This window comes from Sinocyclocheilus grahami, unplaced genomic scaffold, assembly GCF_001515645.1.
Source record: "Sinocyclocheilus grahami isolate Dianchi unplaced genomic scaffold, SAMN03320097.WGS_v1.1 scaffold1284.1, whole genome shotgun sequence".
NCBI lineage: Eukaryota > Metazoa > Chordata > Actinopteri > Cypriniformes > Cyprinidae > Sinocyclocheilus > Sinocyclocheilus grahami.
Window position 1 is genome coordinate 196,597 of NW_015506463.1, and position 22,045 is coordinate 218,641.

The 22,045-nt window shown below is 41.9% G+C and overlaps 1 long non-coding RNA gene across 1 annotated transcript; it reads right to left on the reverse strand.

The window, feature by feature from the left end:
* Window positions 1-20,828: 20,828 nt before the first annotated feature.
* LOC107568827 (uncharacterized) lies at window positions 20,829-21,501 on the reverse strand. The gene is made up of 4 exons (XR_001606813.1): window positions 21,436-21,501; window positions 21,285-21,341; window positions 21,161-21,199; window positions 20,829-21,062 (listed from the first exon to the last, which is right to left on the reverse strand). It is a non-coding gene; the product is annotated as an uncharacterized lncRNA (long non-coding RNA).
* Between the last annotated feature and the right edge of the window lie 544 nt (window positions 21,502-22,045).

Here is a 22,045-nt window from a genome sequence, read left to right on the forward strand (position 1 = left end):
CTGGTCTGTACGGACAACACTGCGACCGTTGTGTACATCAACCACCAGGGCGGTCTACGCTCCCGTCGCATGTCGCAACTCGCCCGCCATCTCCTCCTCTGGAGTCAGAAGCATCTGAGGTCGTTTCGTGCCGTTCACATCCCAGGCGAGCTCAATCGTGCAGCCGACGAACTCTCACGTGAGCCCGCCCTTCCGGGAGAATGGTGACTTCACCCCAAAACAGTCCAGCTGATTTGGAGGTGCTTTGGGGACTCTCAGGTAGACCTGTTTGCCTCTCCAGACATGTCCCATTGCCAGTTGTTTTACTCCCTGGCCGAGGGGACCCTCGGCACGGACGCACTGGCGTGCAGCTGGCCTCGGGGCCTACGCAAATATGCGTTTCCCCCAGTTAGCCTTCTCGCACAGACACTGTGCAAGGTCAGGGAGGACGAGGAGCAGGTTCTCCTGGTAGCGCCATACTGGCCCAGTCGGACTTGGTTCCCAGAACTGATGCTCCTCGCGACAGCCCCTCCTTGGCAAATTCCTCTGAGGAGGGATCTTCTTTCTCAGAGAGGGGGCACCCTCTGGCACCCGCATCCAGACGTGTGGAATCTCCACTTGTGGTCCCTGGACGGGACGCGGAGATTCTAGGTGGGCTACCTCCAGCGGTAGTAAACACCATCACTCCACCACATCACGAGGCAGTAGACGGTAAGTCTTTGGGGAAGCACGACTTGGTCATCAGGTTTCTCAGAGGGGCAAGGAGGTTAAACCGCCCTTGTGCTGGGCTAGGTGCCCGTGTGTAGTGATTCCCCCTTCGGGTGATCCCACATGTGTATTCTTCCACGGTACGGCTCCCCTCACGGTAAGCCCGTGTCTTTCCCTGGCAGTCGTTCGCTGCCATCTCTGCTGCGTAGTTATTTCACCCCAGGCGGGTTGAGTCTACCACAGGGACTTCCATATGTAGTACTGCCCTGGGCCAGTCCATATGTGTAATTCCACATGATACCTCCTATGTGCAGGAGGATGTGGCTTCCGTAGCATCCCAACTGGGTACGCTTTCCCAGTGTTATCCAATGTACCACTGTATGGAACAGCAGTGCGGACACCTCTGCCTAGCCGCTGTCCTATCTTCCGTCCCAGCTGATGTGGGGGGACTTGCCGGCTTCCGCAGGGCACTGGAGGGGTCAGCAATAGTGGCGTTTTCCATACGGATCCCAATTCGTCAGTCACGACTGACGTAATGTCAAATGTGACTGACTGTAAGGGAACGTCTCGGTTACTTGTGTAACCCTCGTTCCCTGAAGGAGGGAACAGAGACGTTACGTCCCGTCGCCACAGTTGCTGTATCACCACTATACGGCCGGGGCACGTAGTCTCGGTTCCTCAGCGAAAAACTGATGTGCGTTTGCACGCGCTATCCTTTTATACCCGCGGAATTTTTTCTCTGGTGCTGTTTTGCGGTGTTGGTAAATTCACCACTTAATTTTGAGTTAAAATATGTTGTTGTAACTTGCGTTACTGAGATTGTAACGAGTAATAATATTACCCAAATTGTATTATTAATGCGTTATATTACTGCGTTACAGCAAAAAGTAATATACTACTGTAATATTATTACTTTTGTAATGTGTTACTCCCAACACTATCAGTTCCACACACAGAGATATACAAATTCTACATTGATTTAAGTTTGTGATATGATTTCCTGGCTGATCCATAAATAATACTTCCATAGTCCAGCTTTAAGCAGATCAAAATTCTGTACAAATTCATAAGCTGATACCAAGAAACCTGGTCTCTTTTACAACTTTAATGTGGGCTCCATCCATAAACAACGCTGATTTCGATACTCATATTGGGTATCAGCTCCGATACTGCCAGTATCTGCCGGATCAGGTATCGGTCAGACAGGGCCTATGCAAGTCCGATATTGTGCGTATACTATTCTGTGTTACTGTTAAGCTGCACAAAAGGCACAAAAACATTATAAAGAACCATGAGGTTTTTGTGCACTTTATTCCTTCTGAAGCCATGATAGCTTAATGTGAGGTACAGATGAATATTTAAGTCGTTGAATTCAAGTTCATGTAAACTCTTTTCTCCGCTGCGGCTGTCATCATTCAGCATTCAAACCCTGGTCACGTTCGGTTACTACAGTCAGCTCAGTAAAACTCTCTCAAAGATCATTCAATTTTCCCATTATTATACTTATAGATAAATGTCTATGATTTTTGCATAAAATGACTTTATGTTGCTGGAGTTTATTGTTGTTTCTAAATCATGTTACTTGATACCGGATGTCTGTTAGAACAAAACATGGGAGTAGAAAAGACTGTAGATTGATTTTAAGGTGCACAGTAACTGAAATTTAAATCTGTTAAAAGAAAATCTGTTGCACAGATATAATACACTACACATCAGTATCTCCTTCTTTTGTGCTTTGAACTTTGAGCATGCTGCGACTCCGTGTTGTTTCAAGCACATCCCTCTGTGCACCGGATGTGCATAGTGTAAGCGCTTTGTGCCGCAATGTATTTGTTTTGTCCTATCCATCATATGTTGTCGCCTTATTAAAAAATGCGCTATACATTTAAAAGAAATGTCTTTTAATTTTATAGTTATATATTTATATATAAATATATTGTTTTTCATGAATGGATTTTAAAACAATACAGATAGCTATGTGTAACATTTTACCAGATTTAGTGCTACACTTTTATTTGTTCCCCACTAAATAATGTTTTTGTCACTAAATATTTGAATTTATAAAATTATTGTGTGCTGATTTTTTTTTTTGAATAACATTGGCTGCTGAATTATCCACCTAGTTTATAATATATTTTTTTCATATTTATTTTTTATTTTATATTTATTTATAATTAATTAGTCTGTATTTAGTTGATTGTGAAAGAGTGATTATCAGTTCCACACACAGAGATATACAAATTCTACATGGATTTAAAGAAAAACTGCACTGGTATCGGATCGGGATCTGTATCGGCCAATACTGAACCCCAGTGACAGAATCGGTATTAGAGGGAAAAAAGACAGATTGGAGCATCCCTAGTTCATTGTGCAACGAATGAAGTTGACAGAAATGTATACAGACAGTTTCTGTTTGTGAGAACTTGAAACCGTTCTGTGTCGACCAAGACTGTATTTTGTTTATCTTCAAGTTTTTACTTGATGGTATTCATGTAATTGCTTCTGTAACAAATGCAGATACCGTCTACATACTGTATAAACTACACTGAACATCAGAACCAATGACTTTTGCAATGCTGTTTATTTTAATATTAAAAAGCTATAGCTGAACACTTCATATTTACTTTAAATGTGCTTCACGTGAGAGTCATACATGATCTTACCACAGTATCTCCAGTTTACAGTGAGGATTCTGTAACACATCAGAAAGCAGCTTCACTGAATCTCCTAGTTTATTCACAGACAGATCCAGTTCTCTCAGGTGTGAGGGGTTTGATCTCAGAGCTGAAGCCAGAGCAGCACAACCTTCATCTGTGACACCACAATAACTCAACCTGTAGAGAACAATGACACAATGTGAATTGTAGTTGAAGTGTCTGTTGTTTGTTATTGACACTGGTCTCAGAGCAGGAGAGGCGATATGATGACAAGCATTGCCACAAACTGCTGCTGCTAGAATAAGATTTATGCATGTTGATGCTCAATGGTGCTGTTTGAAACTGTCATGTGTTTCAGAACTGAACAGACACACAGAGCTGAATTTGAGATATTGTTTGATAGTGATATAAGGACAGATCTGTCTGCAGAAACGGTCACATGCTCCTCTAATAAACACCTACAGGAGGACATTTGCTTCACAGGAGCCACGTGTTCCCGATTCCACTTTGATGAACCATCTTTTCTTAAATAATGTTTTCTCAGGATATAAGACAGGGAAGGGCAAGGGATGTGATCGGTCCTGGAGGATCACTCTCCTGAAGAGTTTAGCTCCAACCCTGATTAAACTCACCTGCCTGTAACTTTCTAGTGATCCTAGAGACACTGGTTAGCTGGTTAAGCAAGGCTGGATTAACACACGGGTGTACAGGGCACTAGACCAGAGGGGGACCCAGCCGAAATACTGCTCTCCCCGGAACACGATTTCAACCGATTTAAATCGGTCCACGTCATAATCCGGCCCTGTGGTTCAGCTGTGTTTAATTGTGGTTGGAGCTAAACTCTGCAGGACTGTGGCTCTCCAGGACCGAGTTTACCTATCCCTGATATTAGAGAAACATATAATAATAATGCTGAACACTGAGTGATCATTGTAGTACTGAGTTAAAACTAAACGCATTCAGAATCTTGTCTGTTCAACTCTAAACCTCTGGGATATTCATCCAGCAGTAAGTCACAGATGCTCTGGATTATTATTGTACATGTTATCTGAAAGTTCTTTAATAATCAAACTATCATAAGCAAAGCATGTGATGTAATGGAAATGAATGAAATGTACTTAATCAGAGTCAATTCAATTTTGTGTGTTTACTGAACATTGCTGATTTTATTCTTAGAATTGACATTAAAGGATGTTTTACTGAGGACTAAGACGTGTGTGTCTATCAGAGAGATCTTACCTCAGTTTCTCCAGTTTACAGTGAGGATTCTGTAGTACATCAGAAAGCAGCTTCACTGAATCTCCTAGTTTATTCCATGACAGACTCAGTTCTCTCAGGTGTGAGGGGTTTGATCTCAGAGCTGAAGCCAGAGCAGCACAACCTTCATCTGTGATGCCACAATCACTCAACCTGTAGAGAACAATGACACACTCTTCACTCTCTCAGATCAGAACAGTTTAGCTGTGAATCCATTATTAATTGAGGTCGAAGACAAAACATGATCATAAAACATAAATTTACACAATTTAAAACACAATTTAACATGCAGTATTTAAAGACCCTTGTGTTGAAAATATTTAAACATTTTTAACCAGGGCTCTGAACCGGTTCAAGGAACGAAAAAACCCCCGGAAACTAACAACAGGAACAGAACCAGAAACAGAAACAAAACCAATTTTTTCAGTTCCGAACATAATCGAAAATGTTAAATGGCCATTATCCGGTTAATAACGTTATTTTATCGTTCCATTTAATATTTGAAATTTGCTGTCAACCAATCAGGAATTCAAGTAGTACGGCCTATGCAAATGTGAAGCTGACGCATCCAGCCAATGCCTGCGCTCAGCTGTAAATTCATCATAGATAAGTCGCAATGGCAATGCATTAGAGTTTATCCGAGGATAGTGTAAGATGGAACAGATCACGCGCACCTGCAGCGCTTGTGAACAGAGAAGACAGAATAAAACTATAGGCTTACATAAAAAGGAATCTATGCAAGTCCGATATTGTGTGTATACTATTCTGTGTTACTGTTAAGCCACACAAAAACATTTTAAAGCACAATAAAGTTTCTGTGCACTATATTCCAAGTCTTCTGAAGCCATATATCTTAATGTGAGGTACAGATTAATATTTAAGTCCTTAAAGTTCATGTAAACTCTTCTCTCCACTGCGGCTGTCTGTCATCATTCAGCATTCAAACCCTAATCACATTCGGTTACTACAGTCAGCTCTGTAAAACTCTCTCAAAGATCATTCAGTGTTTCCATTATTATATTTGATTTGTAGATAAATGTCAGTAGTCACTAGGGACCGGCTTGTGTCAAGAATGATTTATGACCCTTGATTTATGGCTTTGACCTTTTGACCTTTCCCCTCCCCCACACGGCCCACCCACGGGGTATTGACCCCGTGACCTGTTAATGACATCTAGGTGTGGAAATCAGCATATGTGGAATTCCATTGTTTGTACAATTCTGTCTGATGTCATAAATGAAGTCCTGAGCAATGCTTTTGTGCTTTTATGGTCCGTTTTGAACATTCGCATCCGGCGCTGTCCGACATCTGCAGACCACATGACCGGGGAGGAATCCTGTTGCATTCTGTGGTATGCTTAGATAAATAGATCTCAGGCATTTCTGTGGAAAATCAGAAAAGAGCTGTGCAATACATAGACATGGACGTCTTATACTTGCCTAAAACTCCCGAGAAGGAATGGGATGAAGAGATTATGGAAAATCTGACTTTGGCGCCGAGAAAGCCATATAGCAACAATTGGTATTTGACAAAGCTTCTCCACGACAATACAGATTGTGTGAGAGACTATTTTTTCCTGATCAGCGGACATATATTCGGGTACATATTTCATAAATCGTCTCAAGTGGTTACGCTCTACACGTCTGACGAAATCGACGAATTTGTTCAGGGTCAAAATCCCTGCCTGGTATTTCCTGATAAAGACTGGGAAATATTTTTTGTATCTGGAAAGATCTTAACGATTGTGGAGAAGAGCCTTTGTACGTCGCGGAGTGGGACGGGGTCATACCGAATACCCGGTACAGAGTGGTCGGTGACCATTCTCAAAAGAACCCGGACAACTGCATTTACATATTTGCCTGCGAAGACAAGACAAAGCTTAGTGGCCATTTGGGGGCTGACCTGTATAAGGGACATCACGAAATGTATACCCTGTCATTTTTGTTCAAGTGGTGTGATCTGCATCTGCTGAGCGCTCTTTTTTCGAACGTAAACAAAATGTTTGTTTAAATGTTGGTGTGACATGCGTGACGGGTACAACAAAATTAAAACACAGCTGTTTCACCCCGAGAGTTGCCCCCACGATGGTTCAGGGGCGTTGCCGCCCCGCCCATTTACTTCTGCCATTATAAAGAACAGTAAGTCGAACCTCCCCACACCACATTTCCAAAATGTCTCAAGAAGGCTCTTTACATTGCGATTATGCAATCCCAAAGCTCCTCATGATAATGCTGTCGATTATATTCCGATAGACAATACCCACTCACCCGACCTGCACAAAGAATGCTTGGATAAATTCTGCCCGGGATTCGGATATCATAACCTGAGCTTCCTAAAGGATCTGTGCACTACCTCTGCCCACACAGGGTTTGATACCACAGACAGTTGCTTCACCATTCAACGCCGAGTATTGTTCTGCGTTTATCACTCTCCTAGTGATAGCTGCTTTACGGAGCCATTCTAAGTTTTCTGAGTGAAAGTCTAGTTTATTCCTGTTTATTGCCTTAGCCATTCGTGTCTGTATGATCTCTGCCTGCCCTGAAGTATATCGCCTGTCTTGGATTACCCCTCCCGTCTTGCCCTGTTCGGATACTGTTTACCCCTCGCCTGGACCATCGCCTGTGTTTCAGATTACTCTTCAGTCTTGCCCTCTATATACCTGTCTTCCATTGTCCGACTCTTGCCTGTGTTGACCATGTCTTTAAATAAAGCCTTGCAGATGGATCCGCATGTCTCTCGTCTCGTCGCCTCCATTACAGAATACTCAGCCACACAAGGACCCAGCAGCTTTTCTGAGGAACATTGGCCAGGTATGGACACAGCAAGAATTTTGTTAGCCCTTAGACAAGGCCTGCGATCGCTGGAGAGCTATGTTCGCAAATTTTTAGCCATAGCACACTATTCTGATCTACCGGACTGTGTTTTGATAGAGTTCTTTTGTGATGGCCTTAATCAACCTCTACGATCTGAGCTTAGACACGAGGGTCCGCGTTCGTCACTGAGTTGTTTTTTGGACTTTGCTTTGTTGACTGTTGGCTCTCTATTCACTGTGGGTGTCGCGGAGAAGGAACGTGATATCGCGATTGGGCCGGTAATGGTGGCCGCGAGATCTAGTCAGCCACAAACTCAGGGACATTCAAGTTTACTGATCGCTACTCCGGTGATTCAACCCGCTCGTGAAATGGCGGCGGCACCGGAGCGCGTTCACATAATGGTGGCGACAGCGGAGCCCGTTCACAAAATGGCGGCCACACCAACGCTGTCATGTCACAGCTGCAATCCATGAGTCAAGTCAAGTCACAGCTGATCATCATGAGTCAAGTCAAGTCACAGCTGTTCGTCCAGAGTCACTTCACATCACAGCTGTTCGTCCAGAGTCACGTCACATCATAGCTGATCTTCCAGAGTCTCGTCACGTCACAGCTGATTGTCCAGAGACTCGTTACTTCCCGTTTGTTGCACTTAGATCTTCGAGGTCAGATCTTTAGTATCCCAGACTGGCATCCAGCGTGGAGGATCCACCACTGGTGTCAGCAGTCGCAGCTGGTATCCCCAAATCCATTCACTCCAGCCCTCCTGTTCCTGATCTGATTCCCCTGTCTGTAGCACTTCCCATAATGGGGATCGCTTTATGGAGTGTTTGGGCTGCATACACCACCACTGAGACTCTTGAAACAGCGGCGCCTACTATGATGTTTCCAGAGGTGGCGGCTGATGCTACAGAACCTCCCAGGGTAGTGGAGTTCGCTGCTGTTTCCCCAGAGGCGATGGCGACCACTGCAGCTTCTCCAGAGGTGGCGGCGTGTGCTGCAGAACCTCCCAAAATGGCGGTGCTCGCTTCAGCTCCTTGTACGGTGGTGGCGCCCAGCAATGCACTCTCAGCCTGTCATGTCTTGGTCGAAGGAACCGTTGATGAACGCTGTACCTGTCCTGTTAAAGAGAATATTAAAGAACTCTCCCTATTTCCTGATGGTACTTGCTGTAGAACCTCCAGAGGTGGCGGCATCCGCTGCAGAACCTCCAGAGGTGTCAGTAGTATCCACCTATGAACTTCCTGCCTGTCCTGTCACGGCTATGGAGGCCGTCTGTGAATCCTCGTCCTACCCTGTAACGGCTGTGGAGGCCGTCTGTGAACTCTCTGCCTGTCCTGTCATGGCTATGGAGGCCATCTGTGAATCCTTGTCCTGCCCTGTCACAGCTATGGAGGCCGTCTCCGAACTCCCGTCCTGTTCTGAATCAGTCATGGAGGCTGATTGTGAACTGTCTGTCCATCTTGATGCTGCTAATGAGTCTGATTTTGAACTCTCTGTCTTGCCAGTTTCTGTCAATCTGTCTGATCATGAACTGTTAGTCTGTCCAGGATCAACCCATGAATCAGTTCCAGAAGTTGTTTGTCAGTTCAGTTCCAGCCAATGCTCTTGGTTTTGAACAGTCTGTTCATCCTAAAAATCAGTGTTCAATTTTAAAACAACAACAAAAAAACAACATGCAACCCCAGCTGTAAATCAAATTAGAAAACCAACAATTCTCAATGAAATATAATAGATAACCTTCGATTTCAACAGTGAATTGTTCAATCTTTCAGGAAAAACTGTCCTTAGAACAGTTCACGGAGAGATTTTAATGTCTTTATCTGTCGATGAGGAAAAATGTCTCCATCAGAGAAAAGAAGAAGAGAAAAGTCATTTGATTTCCTTCCATTCGCAGAATTCAGAAAACCAAGAACAGACTCAAGGTGGCTCGCCAGTCCAAACCCTCCTCAGAACCAGTGGAAGGCCGGGACAAATCCAGAATACAGGCTCCAGAACATCAGACAGATGGCATCAACACGGAAAAGGACAGAACCACAAAAAAACCTGACCTTGAACATACAAGGTCACAAAACAATCATCAATATCTTTGTTGTAACAACATACAATAAAGTTTTAATGCATTAAAATAAACTGATTACTGTACATCAGACATTTTACACAAAACTTGAATATTTGTATATGCATTCTTCAAATAAAGAATATTTTCTTTATATATGCAATGTCTGTGACTGCTTTTTTCCCACATAACACACTCATTTACATGACTGACCATTTTTCACCACATAGTTGGTCACAAAATTAGCTGTTATTACCGGTTCGGGTCTTATGGACATGGCTCGTAAGAGAATGTCTAAACCGCCGGGTACAAGAAGGCGTGGTCATTCAATAAAGAAAACAAAGCATGGATCCATGAAGGTCACAGGCAGAAAGCATAAGCTATATCGGACTCGTCGCCTTTGGAGTTTTTTATCGTAGGAACTATATTTTCATAAGTTGATGTCAGTCTCGGTGATCGATTGATATATCAGAGCTTGAACACTTACCCATACTGATGTATCATCGAGAGTCTTATCAACTACAGCAAAGATGCGCTGGAATCGCTTTTCTCAGCCGGTCTGTTTTTCAAAGACATGGTGGGTCACATGGACGAAACCAATCCTGTGGGCCGTAATGCTGGGCTGAACAAGAGGTCTCTCTACACTACCGGAAGCAGGGTTGTGGAGCTTTTGGCACTTATTCACAGCGATATTTTCTTTCAAGAAAAATGTATACTAAATGGCGTTGACATAAAAACATGAATGATCAGAGGCAAAGACGAATTCTGCCTGATGACTGGTGAGGACGTGGCCTGTAAATTAAATATCATGTCGGCATCACTTTTTGTCAAGAAAGTGTCCGTATCACCGTCCGTGAGACTGGCGCATGCCCAGACCTTGCTCTCAGCCACTGCCAAGTACCCCATAGATAGGGTATGCCTAAAAAATTCTCCATACCTGCAGGGTCCCGCTTATCAAATCAAGAAAATTTATTTTTGGGGACATTATCAAAATCTACCGTCCTGGTTATGGTGGATAACGACACGTTCACCGGATCCTATGATAAAAACCCGTTGGCATTCAAACATTACGATTTGGAGTTCCTGGCTGTCTATGTAGATGGGCAGCAATTCCCCGCCAAACCTCTACAGCCAGACTTTGCCTCAGGATCAGCCCTAAGGCAAGGCAAGGCAAGTTTATTTATATAGCACATTTCGTAAACAATGGTAATTCAAAGTGCTTTACATAAGTAAAGTAAAAGTAAAATAATCATAAAAAATATTCACAAAAATAAAACAAGGAATTAAAAAACTTTGAAAATGATTTAAACATGTATTTAAAATGAATTTAAGACAGTTAAAATAAAATTATTATACATAAAAAACAGTGCAATCATTTCGGGTTGCATTAAATACAGTGCAATCAGTTCAGACATCGCACAGTGCTCATTCAATAAATGTACAGCTAAACAGATGAGTTTTGAGTCTAGATTTAAATGTGACTAATGTTTTAGCACATCTGATCTCTTCTGGAAGCTGTTTCCAACTGCGGGCGGCAAAATAGCTAAAAGCGGATTCCCCTTGTTTTGTGTGAACCCTTGGTATTTCTAACTGACTCGATTCTAATGATCTGAGTGGTCTGTTAGGTTTATATTCAGTGAGCATATCTGCAATGTATTTAGATTCTAGGCCATTGAGTGATTTATAAACGAGTAGAAGTACTTTAAAATCAATCCTAAATATAACTGGAAGCCAGTGTAAGGACCTGAGGACTGGTGTGATATGCTCAGATTTTCTGGTTCTAGTCAGAATTCTGGCAGCCGCGTTCTGGATGAGCTGCAGCTGTCTAATGGTCTTCTTGGGAAGGCAGGTGAGGAGACCATTACAATAGTCCACCCTGCTGGTGATAAAGGCATGAACAAGTTTCTCCAAGTCTTGACTAGAAACAAAACATCTAATTCTTGCAATGTTTTTGAGATGACAGTATGCTGATTTGGGTATCATTAGCATAGCTGTGATAGGCAATTTGGTTCTTTCTCATTATTTGACAAGAATTGAGCCTTGTGGGACTCTGTATGTCACGGACGTCCACTTAGACTTATGGTCTCCTATACTCACATAATAACCTCTCCCTTCTAAGTATGACCTGAACCATCCCAAAAAGCCAGACCCAGTTTTCAAGTATCTCTAGAAGTATGTTATGATTGACAGTGTCAAACGCAGCACTGAGATCTAGTAGTACCAGCACTGACATTTTGCCAGAATCCAAATTTAAGCGAATATCATTTATTATCTTAATGAGCGCTGTCTCTGTGCTGTGATGCGGTCGGAAACCAGATTGAAAATTGTCCAGGTATCCATTTGAGTTTAAGTATTTGTTCAGCTGATTAAAAACTACCTTTTCAATAATCTTGCCTATAAAATTGTAGCGTCTCGACCAAGCTGACACACTAATTTTTATTTGATTTAACAAATCAATTATTCATTAGATTAACAAATCGTCACAGTCCCCTCACTCAATAAACTGGATGCCAGGATTTCTGCAAAACACCAGGCCCCCTGGTCCCCATGACAACTAATCATGATATCACTGGTTTTATGACCCCCCAGGAATGTGAGTAGAATAACCCACTCATTGTCCCCATAGGAAAGGCACAGTAGAAATGGACTGTGCTCTAATTAATTCATAGGAAAACCTTTCTTTGAATGAACACACATATTCTTCAGGCCATTGTGTATATTATTGCTGTTTTGTATTAATCTGTTGTATTATAGACTATTTTATTCATTAGTGCTACGTCCTTAATAACAATGGATGAAATGTTTTGACCCCTACTGATGAGTAAATCTAGAATATGTCCACAATTGTGTGTGGGTCAATGCACATGCTGAATCAGGTCAAAAGTGTTTAAAATGGTTATAATTTCTTTTTTAGTTTTGATTTCTGCATTATCTATGTGAATATAAAAATTCCCTGCAATAGCAAAACAGTCAAACTCTGAGGAAATCATTGATAACATTTCTGTGAACTCTTCAACAAAGGCTGGAGAGTATTTTGGAGGCCTGTAAATAATGATAAACAGAATGCGTGGAGCACCTTTCAGCACAATCCTTAGATATTCAAAAGACAAGTACTGACCAAATGACACTTGCTTGCATTGATAGACATCTTTAAATAGAGCAGCTACACCTCCACCTCTCCTAACAGTCCTGCAGACACTCATGAAAGTAAAGTTAGGAGGGCCTGTTTCATTGAGGACCGTTGCACTGCAGCTGTCTTCTAGCCATGTTTAATTTAGAAACATAAAATCCAGGTTGTTTGTGGTTATTAAGTCATTGATTAGAATTTTTTTTTTAGTGAGCAAATGTTTAAAATTGCTAACTTGATGGCATTGCTTTGTGTCTATACAGCAATCTTAGTTAGATGCATAATAGGCCGCAGATTAGATGAGTCAGCCGTACAGCTTGAGAAGGCCTTAGACTGTCTATCACGTGATAAAACAGAAATAGAGAAAGCTACAGGCACACTGGGTTCCTGCTTTTTCTGTAAACAATTGTGAATGTTGCTGCTGTCACAGCGGGGGCCCAACACATATCACTGAGAGCTGCTATCAGTTGTTTTTGGTTCACCTACAGCAGATGGAGGGTTTGGGCCCTGGCGTTGTGGCAGTGGCCGAAGAGCTCTCACAGGAGGAGGAGGACGAGCTGGGCCCACATGCTTTGGTGGTTGGGGGGCCCGCCGTTTTTTAGTTAACCCTCTGGGGTCTGAGGGTGTTTTGGGCCCTGGAGAAGTTTTGACATGTCTTTTCCAGAAAGTCGTCCTTGGGTGCTGAGTCTTGGAGCTGTTCTGATGATGGAGGGAGAAGTAGATATTTTCCTTAAGCACTCTTGCACCAAGTTTGTTTGGGAGGAGGCCATCCGGTTTAAACAGTTGTCTATGGCCCCAGAAAAGATTGAAGTTGTCGATGAAATGTACTCTTTTTATATTGCAAGATCTTTGTAGCCATGTGTTCAGCCCAAGCAACCGTGAAAACATATTAGTTCCCCTTGCTGGGAGTGGTCCGCTAATGAACGACTGAACTTTGAGTCTTCTAAGTGTTTCAAAGAGTTCACTGAAAACCTTCTTAAGGAGTTCTGACTGCTCTTTCCGAATATCATTCTTCCCCACATAGATGATGATTCGATTTGCAGTCTTGTGCTTCATCAGAGTTCCTTGTTTACATCAGAGACGGTTGCTTGATGAAAGCAGCATGTTGTTGTAGTCCTGTTACTGATGTTTCTGATAATGGACACTATCAGAGTCCTGGGCTCAGCTGTGCTCTGAGCTGAATGCCGCTGTCTGCTCGACCTTGAGTGCATGTTAGTAGCAATGTTAGCTGCTGGCTGATCCGATTATTAATGCTTTAAATCTATTCTCAAGATGTATAGCGGGTGGTAGAATACCAGTATTCATAAGCCTTGCCATAGCCGAATCTGGGGTAAAGGATGCTATCGCAGTAATATGAGATACTCGTGACAATCTGATGTCTCGTGTGCCTTTGGGTCTCGCTCCCTGTTTGTGCCATTGATTAGTGTGTCGATCAGTTTCGGCATGTTCGTCTACACTTGGTATAAACTGTTGAGATTCACTAGATTCATGGGACTCACCGGCTGTATGCTGAGGGGGTCCATAATGACGGTCTGCTGAGTGTTCTGACTGTTTTGGAAGTCCAGCAAGTAACTTTGTTTCAAGAACCACAATCCTTTGTAGAAGTTTGCGGCAGTTCATACAACAAGTAGATTCAACAGGAGGCATTTTCTTTCTCGTCTGTTTGAACATAGACAGCTGTGTTTTCCCGTCTCCGGAATGAAAGCTGCTGGCAGTGGGAGGCAAAGAGTCTTCTTTTCGTGGTATTATTCCAGTCCCAAAGAGTTTTTAAATGTTGGTGTTTGTGCAAAAAATGTGTTGTTTGAGCACTGTGCTGATCTGCTGAAGTAAAAATCTTAGAAAAATCAGAGAAAAATACAGAAATAGGGAGCAAAGCACAGAGCTGTAAGCAAGAATACGGTAGCGAAGCCGGAAGCTGAACATTATCAGCTTTATCAGCTGGCGATCTCTATCAACAGGGATGATTTTCTGAGAGGTTACTCACTTTACGCCTTTAACCTCACACCCAACAAAGACTGCAGTCAGCACATATCGCTCATCAAGTCCGGGAATATCAGACTCGAAGCGCGCTTCAGACAACCGCTGGAGCATACTATTAATCTCATCATTTACGCTATGTTTGACAGTATTATCGAAGTGTCTAAGTGTCTAACCACAGACAGGTTCTGGTCGATTACTACTGAACAGAAAATGAACACGTTACTCATGGCTATCATGGACAAAATTTTGTGTAACACTCATTTTCTCTGAGTTCTTCCAAGCGATCACCTGCCCGAAAGACCGTTAAGGACCTTACCAGCGATGACTATCATTAACACGCATCCTTAGGACCTGCCGGGGGAAGACTGGCTTGCTCTTATTTAACTTAAGAGGGTTCCAGGTGTTTTTTCGACAACTTCGTCAACGCTCCTGACAGTGAACGCTTTGAAGCATCCATCCATAAAGTACATCTTCTCATCCAAAATCAGAAGATTGGCTTTGTTGACAGGTAGTAAAATGATCATCATTCAGAGACGTCGGTATTCCTTCAACAAATTTAATGTCGTACAATTCAATTAGCAGTTCATCATACAGAGGTTGCCAACAGTTTTAAATATGAACAATGTTTTCGATTTCTTTAGAAATCATATTTAAACCATTTTTCAGCAGGCGTTTTACAAAATAGGTTTTTCCGCTATTGGAGGATCACACATATCACACATGAGAAGGGGTTTTGCAGTCTAAAGTCAAATTCAAAAGCGTCCCGAACCCCTCTATGCATCATCGAATAAGTAGCCATAACTTCCTTATGGCTACTTATTCGATGATGCATAGAGGGGTTCGGGACGCTTTTGAATTTGACTTTAGACTGCAAAACCCCTTCTGTGTTGAAATCGGGTAAAAGCCGATAGCTGTTAACCAGACCAATCAGGGAATCTAAGCGGATAGCTTGGGAATTTTTAGCGTTCAGCATTATACCTTTAGCCTTCATGCACACTTTTCCTTTGGCTGTGTGGTAGCCATAAGATTTTGGGCCACTAGAAAAAAAACTCTGTGATGTAATCGCTGTCCCCAATTTCGTCCGTTAGCTCGCCCAAATGATCCCCCAGAGGAGGCATCCAGTCACCGTCACTAGACACAGGTCCATCAGGTCGTACAACCTGGGCAGTCGGCGTGAGCCATCGTAAAGGCTCCTATAAACACGTTAATGTTGGGAGTCTGGTGAACATCCCCTTTGGGGGGACGACGCTGGAGAAGCGCGACGTCGTCTGAGACAAATGTGAAATATTTCAAGGTATCAGTTTTACCAAAAACGATAAAGGTGGATTTTTCAGGGTCTTTCACGAGGGTGGTTTGTGCTAAATCCTCCCTCATAGAGAATCGTCCCCTTAAACTTTTGAGCAATAGCTTGTTTATAGATATCTGAGCAGGGTTGTGACTGATTTTTTCGGGGTCAAGACGAATAGACTCTTTTTCATAATATTCGGGGATTAAGACGCTTTTTCGGCATCCGTGATCACATTTGACGGATAGCCGGAAGCTTGCTGTTTCAAACGCAAAAACGTTTTTACGTAATAGCGAAACAGCATATCCATCCTTTGCAGGAAATGCCAAACTTCTTCGACTTTGGCCACGACGTAACCCTTCTCGATCACTTTTAAAAGTTTGATACTGACCCAACACCCTGAGAGAGCCCTTTCCTCATCCGTGTGGCTACAGCTCGACATCTGGTTTTCAGCGTGCACGCAAGTTCTGCATTATGGGAACATGACTTTGAGTTGCCTTGATAAGTCCGTAATCATTTTCAATCAGTTCAAAATCATTATAAATGATTTGGGAGTGCCTGATCGGATAGCTTTTCCTAGCTTGGCAGTATGGGTATAAGCTGGTAATATCTATGTAGCTTATTTTCTGACCGTCGTCATTTTGTGATAGAGTTTATAAGCGTTAGTACATCCGCCAAAAAGTTTCTCAGCTTCAGTCTCTCGGGAGCCGAATAAGTACTCATAAACTCCATCACAGAGGGCTCAGTCTGTTTCATTTTATTCACACTCCCATAGCACCTCTATTTTCAAGCTGTACGCATTTTGCAGAATTTCGACCTTGTCGTCAAACCGTCTTCTGAGAATGCCGAAAGGTATGCCTGACAAGGGGTGTGTTTTATGGAGTTTGAAGTGGCATTCATGACCGTGGTGTAAGCAGTCCTTGTATTCTAGTCCGTACCTTGTCCCGTCCTGCTCGTAGTAACCATCTAAAAAGTAACGGCCGATCTGCACTTCGCTGTGATTTAGAGCGTGGTGAATGTCAACATTTCGGGTCTTTTTCACATACTCGAGCCATTCGATCAACGTGTTAGAGTAAGTCTTGCTGTGTTAGACGTACATGTTATTATGCGTCAGAGCCCGGGTATCTCTGTCGAGGTAATGCGTTTTGAAGACTCCCATAAAACAGTTTGCGAGAGTGGTAAAGTTGAAGTTCGGTACAGACTATGAACGCTTCTCAGTATTTCATGCACGCTTTGCGTATTATGACTACGTCGTACGCATACAACTCTTTCCTGAAACAAAATAATTTACCCGAGACCGTGCTGTACCACACGTCGAACTTTACCTGGTCTTTATTTGACATGTTTTCATAGCCATAAAACTTTTTGTCGGGGTAGGGGCCCTCATAATTAGCATTTTCCGATCTATTGAAATTAAGGTGAAAGTAACCTTTTTCCGTCGTGGTCAGGTTTAGAGCCACTGGAATCTTAGACCGAGCCATCGGGATTAAACCTTAACTATCTATGTAACGCTGAGCAAAAGATTCATCGTACATGAATATTAATTTACATCCTTGTATGATGATGTCTAGAGAAAGACCCACTTTGCAAAAATACTCGAGAATTAGAAAAGAGTCAAATCTGGACGCATTATGGGCTATGAAACAGTAGCCTTTGTATCGTGGTTGTCTGAACTGGTTGATCAGCTGTTCCACGCAGTTGGTACCTTCGGCCACAAATCGTTTACCTTCAAAAGTGATTGCGCAAACGAAATTAGTGACGTGCCTTCCATTTTCATAATGTGTTTCAAAGTCATAAAAAATATAATTTTTGTTAGGTTCCTTGGGTGGTTGGGGCTGTGTGTAACAAAAATGTAACCATCGGGTGTGCAGTTCTTCCCCGCAATCGTTGCATCGGAAGGGAGGGCATTCATGTCGATCGGCGGGGGCCTATAATTTCGTACCGTCTGTTACATAGTTTGCAATATTTTATAACCTCGCAAGGAGCATTCTCTTTACCGGGCGGAATCTTCTTATGCATGTCGTAACTGTAGCTCGAATTACAATAGTGTATACAATCGGAACAGTGAATGGTTCTTTTAGGGTATTTGAAGCAATCCCGATCTAAACATACATTGCAGATGTACTTACAATGTGATCTCTGGTTTTTGAGTAGCCTTCACAACAGAATTGACATACAGTATCTCACAGAAGTGAGTACACCCCTCACATTTTTGTAAATTTATTTTATTATATCTTTTCATGTGACAACACTGAAGAAATGACATTTTGCTACAATGTAAAGTAGTGAGTGTACAGCTTGTATAACAGTGTAAATTTGTAACGCTAGAATCCCCACCGATACATCTGGCAAACTATGCTATTTCCTCGATTTTTTCGTGTAGAAAAAAAGGTACGAGGCTAAATCCGTAGATCTTATTTCACGCATATTCATAGTCCGCCACAATTCCACGCTGTTAAATCGAGGCCTAGGGATTATGTGATATCCGTTTTACGACCCTGCTGTATCGTATAAGAGAGTTGATGTTCACGTGGGTTGACTCTGTCGCAGCTGAAGGACGCTGCTCACCAATATTACCCGTAGCACTAGTTGACGGACGTGCTGTATCAGAAGGGGGTTCAGTGTGGGAAGTCGACGGTCGCTCTGCATCGTTATCTCTGGAAGGATACACGTTGATATTACCTGTGGGGGGAACAATTACTGTAGTTGACGCTCGCTCAGCATCTGTAGGGGCAGCTGATGAACACATAGTGCCGTTGGACAGATCAGCGGTATTGTCCGAATCGGTTAACGCACCTCCGTTCTGTACACTGTTTTGGCGTAACCATTGGCCGCGTCTATTTTTTACGGTCTGCAACAGATTGCACAAATCAGTGTTTACACTCTGGTCTATTTCCATTTCTAATCGTTGCGAATCATGATTATTTTGGGTCTGATCATTATTAAATGACATTTCTGCAGAATTTGGATAGTAATCTATCAATTGTTGTAATATGTCACACAAGTCTTTATGCATTTCAATAGCACTCTGTAACAGGTCTGAGAGAGATTGATCTGAATGACAGCTATGTGTAGCCCCAGCATCCTTTATTTTATTTAGAACCAACAAAAGTGATAAATTCAGAGATACAAAAAAAAATAAAAAAATAAAAAATATATATAATGACGTTAAAAACACAAAAGCAATTAAATTCAAACATACAATGTAAAATCAATACAAGTAACATAACTAAAAATTATAATGGTTTTAGAAATAATGGATAGATAAATTGACGAATCACTATCTCAGATGTAGAGAGTTGTTTAGAGCACAAAGAAGACTCACAATCAAGCGTCTCTCCCTCAATTGTTCGTGTGACGAGTGCAAAATTTTCAATCACCCCTGTTTGGAAATTGTGCAAACGATTCTCTGTCGCTTGATGTTGTTGAAATAAATTACCTTGTAGTTCATGAAGCCTAGCGTCCATTCCGTTATTAAGTTCGTTGAAGAATGCGGTCTGTCTGTTAAAAACTTCACTGAAGAAAGTGTCCTGCCTTTTAAGAATTTCGCTGAAGAAAGCAGTCTGCCTGTTAAGCAACTCTTTGCACAAAGCGTCAAATCTTTCATTAACAAATTCACGCAACAGATTTACGTTTTCATCCCGACGTTCTTCTGACGACAATTCTGTTTCTTCTTCACCATCTTCGTTGTCTTCACCGTCTTCTTCCTCAACTGGTTCTTGAAAGGCGAAAGGTGTTTGCCTATCCCTTGACGATAAATTCACGTCTCTATCACTGGTCCACGAAGAGCTCTCCCACGCATTTAATTAACTCTCGGTCCAATGTTGGACATTATTCAAAACTCTCGCAGTCGCTGTCTGTATAGAAAAAATCAATAAGAAACTGAAATTAAAGGCAGTCGTCCACTGTAAGGTTATAACTAAGCTGTGTAAAAAATAAGAACGGTATTTAAGCCAAAAAATTGCTTAGTTAACACACAATCTATGAAAGCGTGTGCATGATCTTACCAGAGAGACAGATATGCTTCTGCCACATGATGCTTCATTCAAGAGTGGATCATTGCACCAAATCTTGAGCCTGTAGACGAGTAGAACGGACCAAATCCACAGTTTTAGCCGAGCGGATCTTGACTGATGATCTCATTCTCATTGACGCGTCTCGTTTAGTGAAATGTGAGAGCTTGTGTGTTGATTTGATTTGGGAAAGACAGGATTCTCTGAACGCTGAGGGCTGGATTTCCATCTGGACGTCAGAGATGTATTGGTATCACTCTTTCATTCATTCCACTGCATTGCTTTTGTTTTTAATGTTTATTCACTGTATCGCATTGTGATTCCACCCGAGGCATGTTTTAGTGGTTTATTTTATTTAGAAACCAAATATCTGAACTTTCTCAACTACTGAACCCCATTGAAAACAACTGAGACGAGAATGTTAGAAACGCTTGTAAAACTCTATGAAAATGTCAAAGATGTTCCAGAAAATGCAGCATTGAATCTTAAAGGGGTCATATGATGTGATTCCAATTTTTCCTTTCTCTTTGGAGTGTTACAAGCTCTTGGTGCATAAAGAAGATCTGTAACACGCCCCCACATGTCTACATCACTATGTGGGAAGATTTGCATAACGCAGCCCAAATGTTCACGCAAAGAAAGAAGGCGTAACTTTTATTCTCGCTGTAGTATTGTTGCCGCCGCCGCCATGTCATGAAGACGCTGTGTGTTTCGTTGTGAAAGCGAAACTTTGTTTGGTCAACAAATGCCTAGTTTATAATGGGTTTGAATGTTTTTGTCTCGTTGCTCCGGCCGGACACGGCATCACAGTATGGTGAGGGGCGTAACATTTCCATCACACGCGTGAGGTATTCGGCCAATCACAACGCACTGGATAGCTGGCCAATCAGAGCACACCTCGCTTTTCAGAATGATGAGCTTTGTAAAAATCTATGCTTTTCAGAAAGGCGGGGCATAGAGGAGAAACAATAATGTAGAGTATGTGGAAAATCTAACTGTTTCTTCATCTCTTCTAGTCGGATTTACAACCGCAACTACTATTTTCTTCCTGTCTGGTTCATCCGATGGTTCATCTGCGTCTCTCGTCTGCTTCTGTGTTTTGGTGTTGCTTGGGCCGGCCATATGTTCATCCTCTTCCTCCTGCGTCAGATCGATCAATATGTCGTGCAATACGCCCACGGCCAGATCTATAAAAAAAAATTTGAATTAAAAAAAATAATATATATATATATATATTTATTATTTTAGTGATACAGAACAGGACTCAAAATATATTCGTACTCACCGTCTGTGTCTCTCGTCCCGTTAACGGTCACCTCTCTCGCTACAAATAAAAGATAATATATCAATCATAATTAATAGACGACTATGAATATCAGAAAAAGTAATAAATGAGCGGCCATTCTTACCGAATAAATCAATTTGATCAAAAGACAGTTGTTCCATAGAAATCATCTCGCTAGCACCTGGGACAAAACAGAAGTTAGACTGATAAATATTGAATGATCTTTATATTAAGCGATGTGAAAATTTTCGCTATTCATTAATAGGCTTAATTACCTTTTAAATTCGCCTATCAACGACGGTCGGTAGTGTGATGCTAGTGCCAACACACAACAAAAAAACACCCGTCATAAATTATACCAGAGTTGAAATCTAATAAAATATTATATTTTAGCAATAGATAATAAAATTTAAGAGCTTTAAACATTATTGAAAAGATGTTGTAATGTAAACATATGTAAAATGTATGTTGAATTTAATATAGTATTTCAATGAACATGGATACATTAAAACATAGAATTTACTGATATCATCTATTGATTTAATCTGATCTAATCTATAATGAAACAGATTAAAAAAACGAAATACAAATTGAGAAAACCCGTTGGCTACTGCAAACACAAACTAAAGAGAATTCAGAGTGTTTTTCTTTAGACCCCTCGGGCGGGGTTGCCATAGCTCCACACACACTGCTGCTCAAACAATCGCATTACAGAGGTTTTGCTGGGTTTCCATTTGAACACAATTAAACTTAGAGTTTGTTTATTTAACTATTCAAAACATGAGAAAAGACTTAAAGGGGAAATAGGTTTTGCAAAAATAAGATTAAAAGCAGACACCAACAGGCAAACGTGCATAAAAACCAATTGACTATGAAAATTTGATT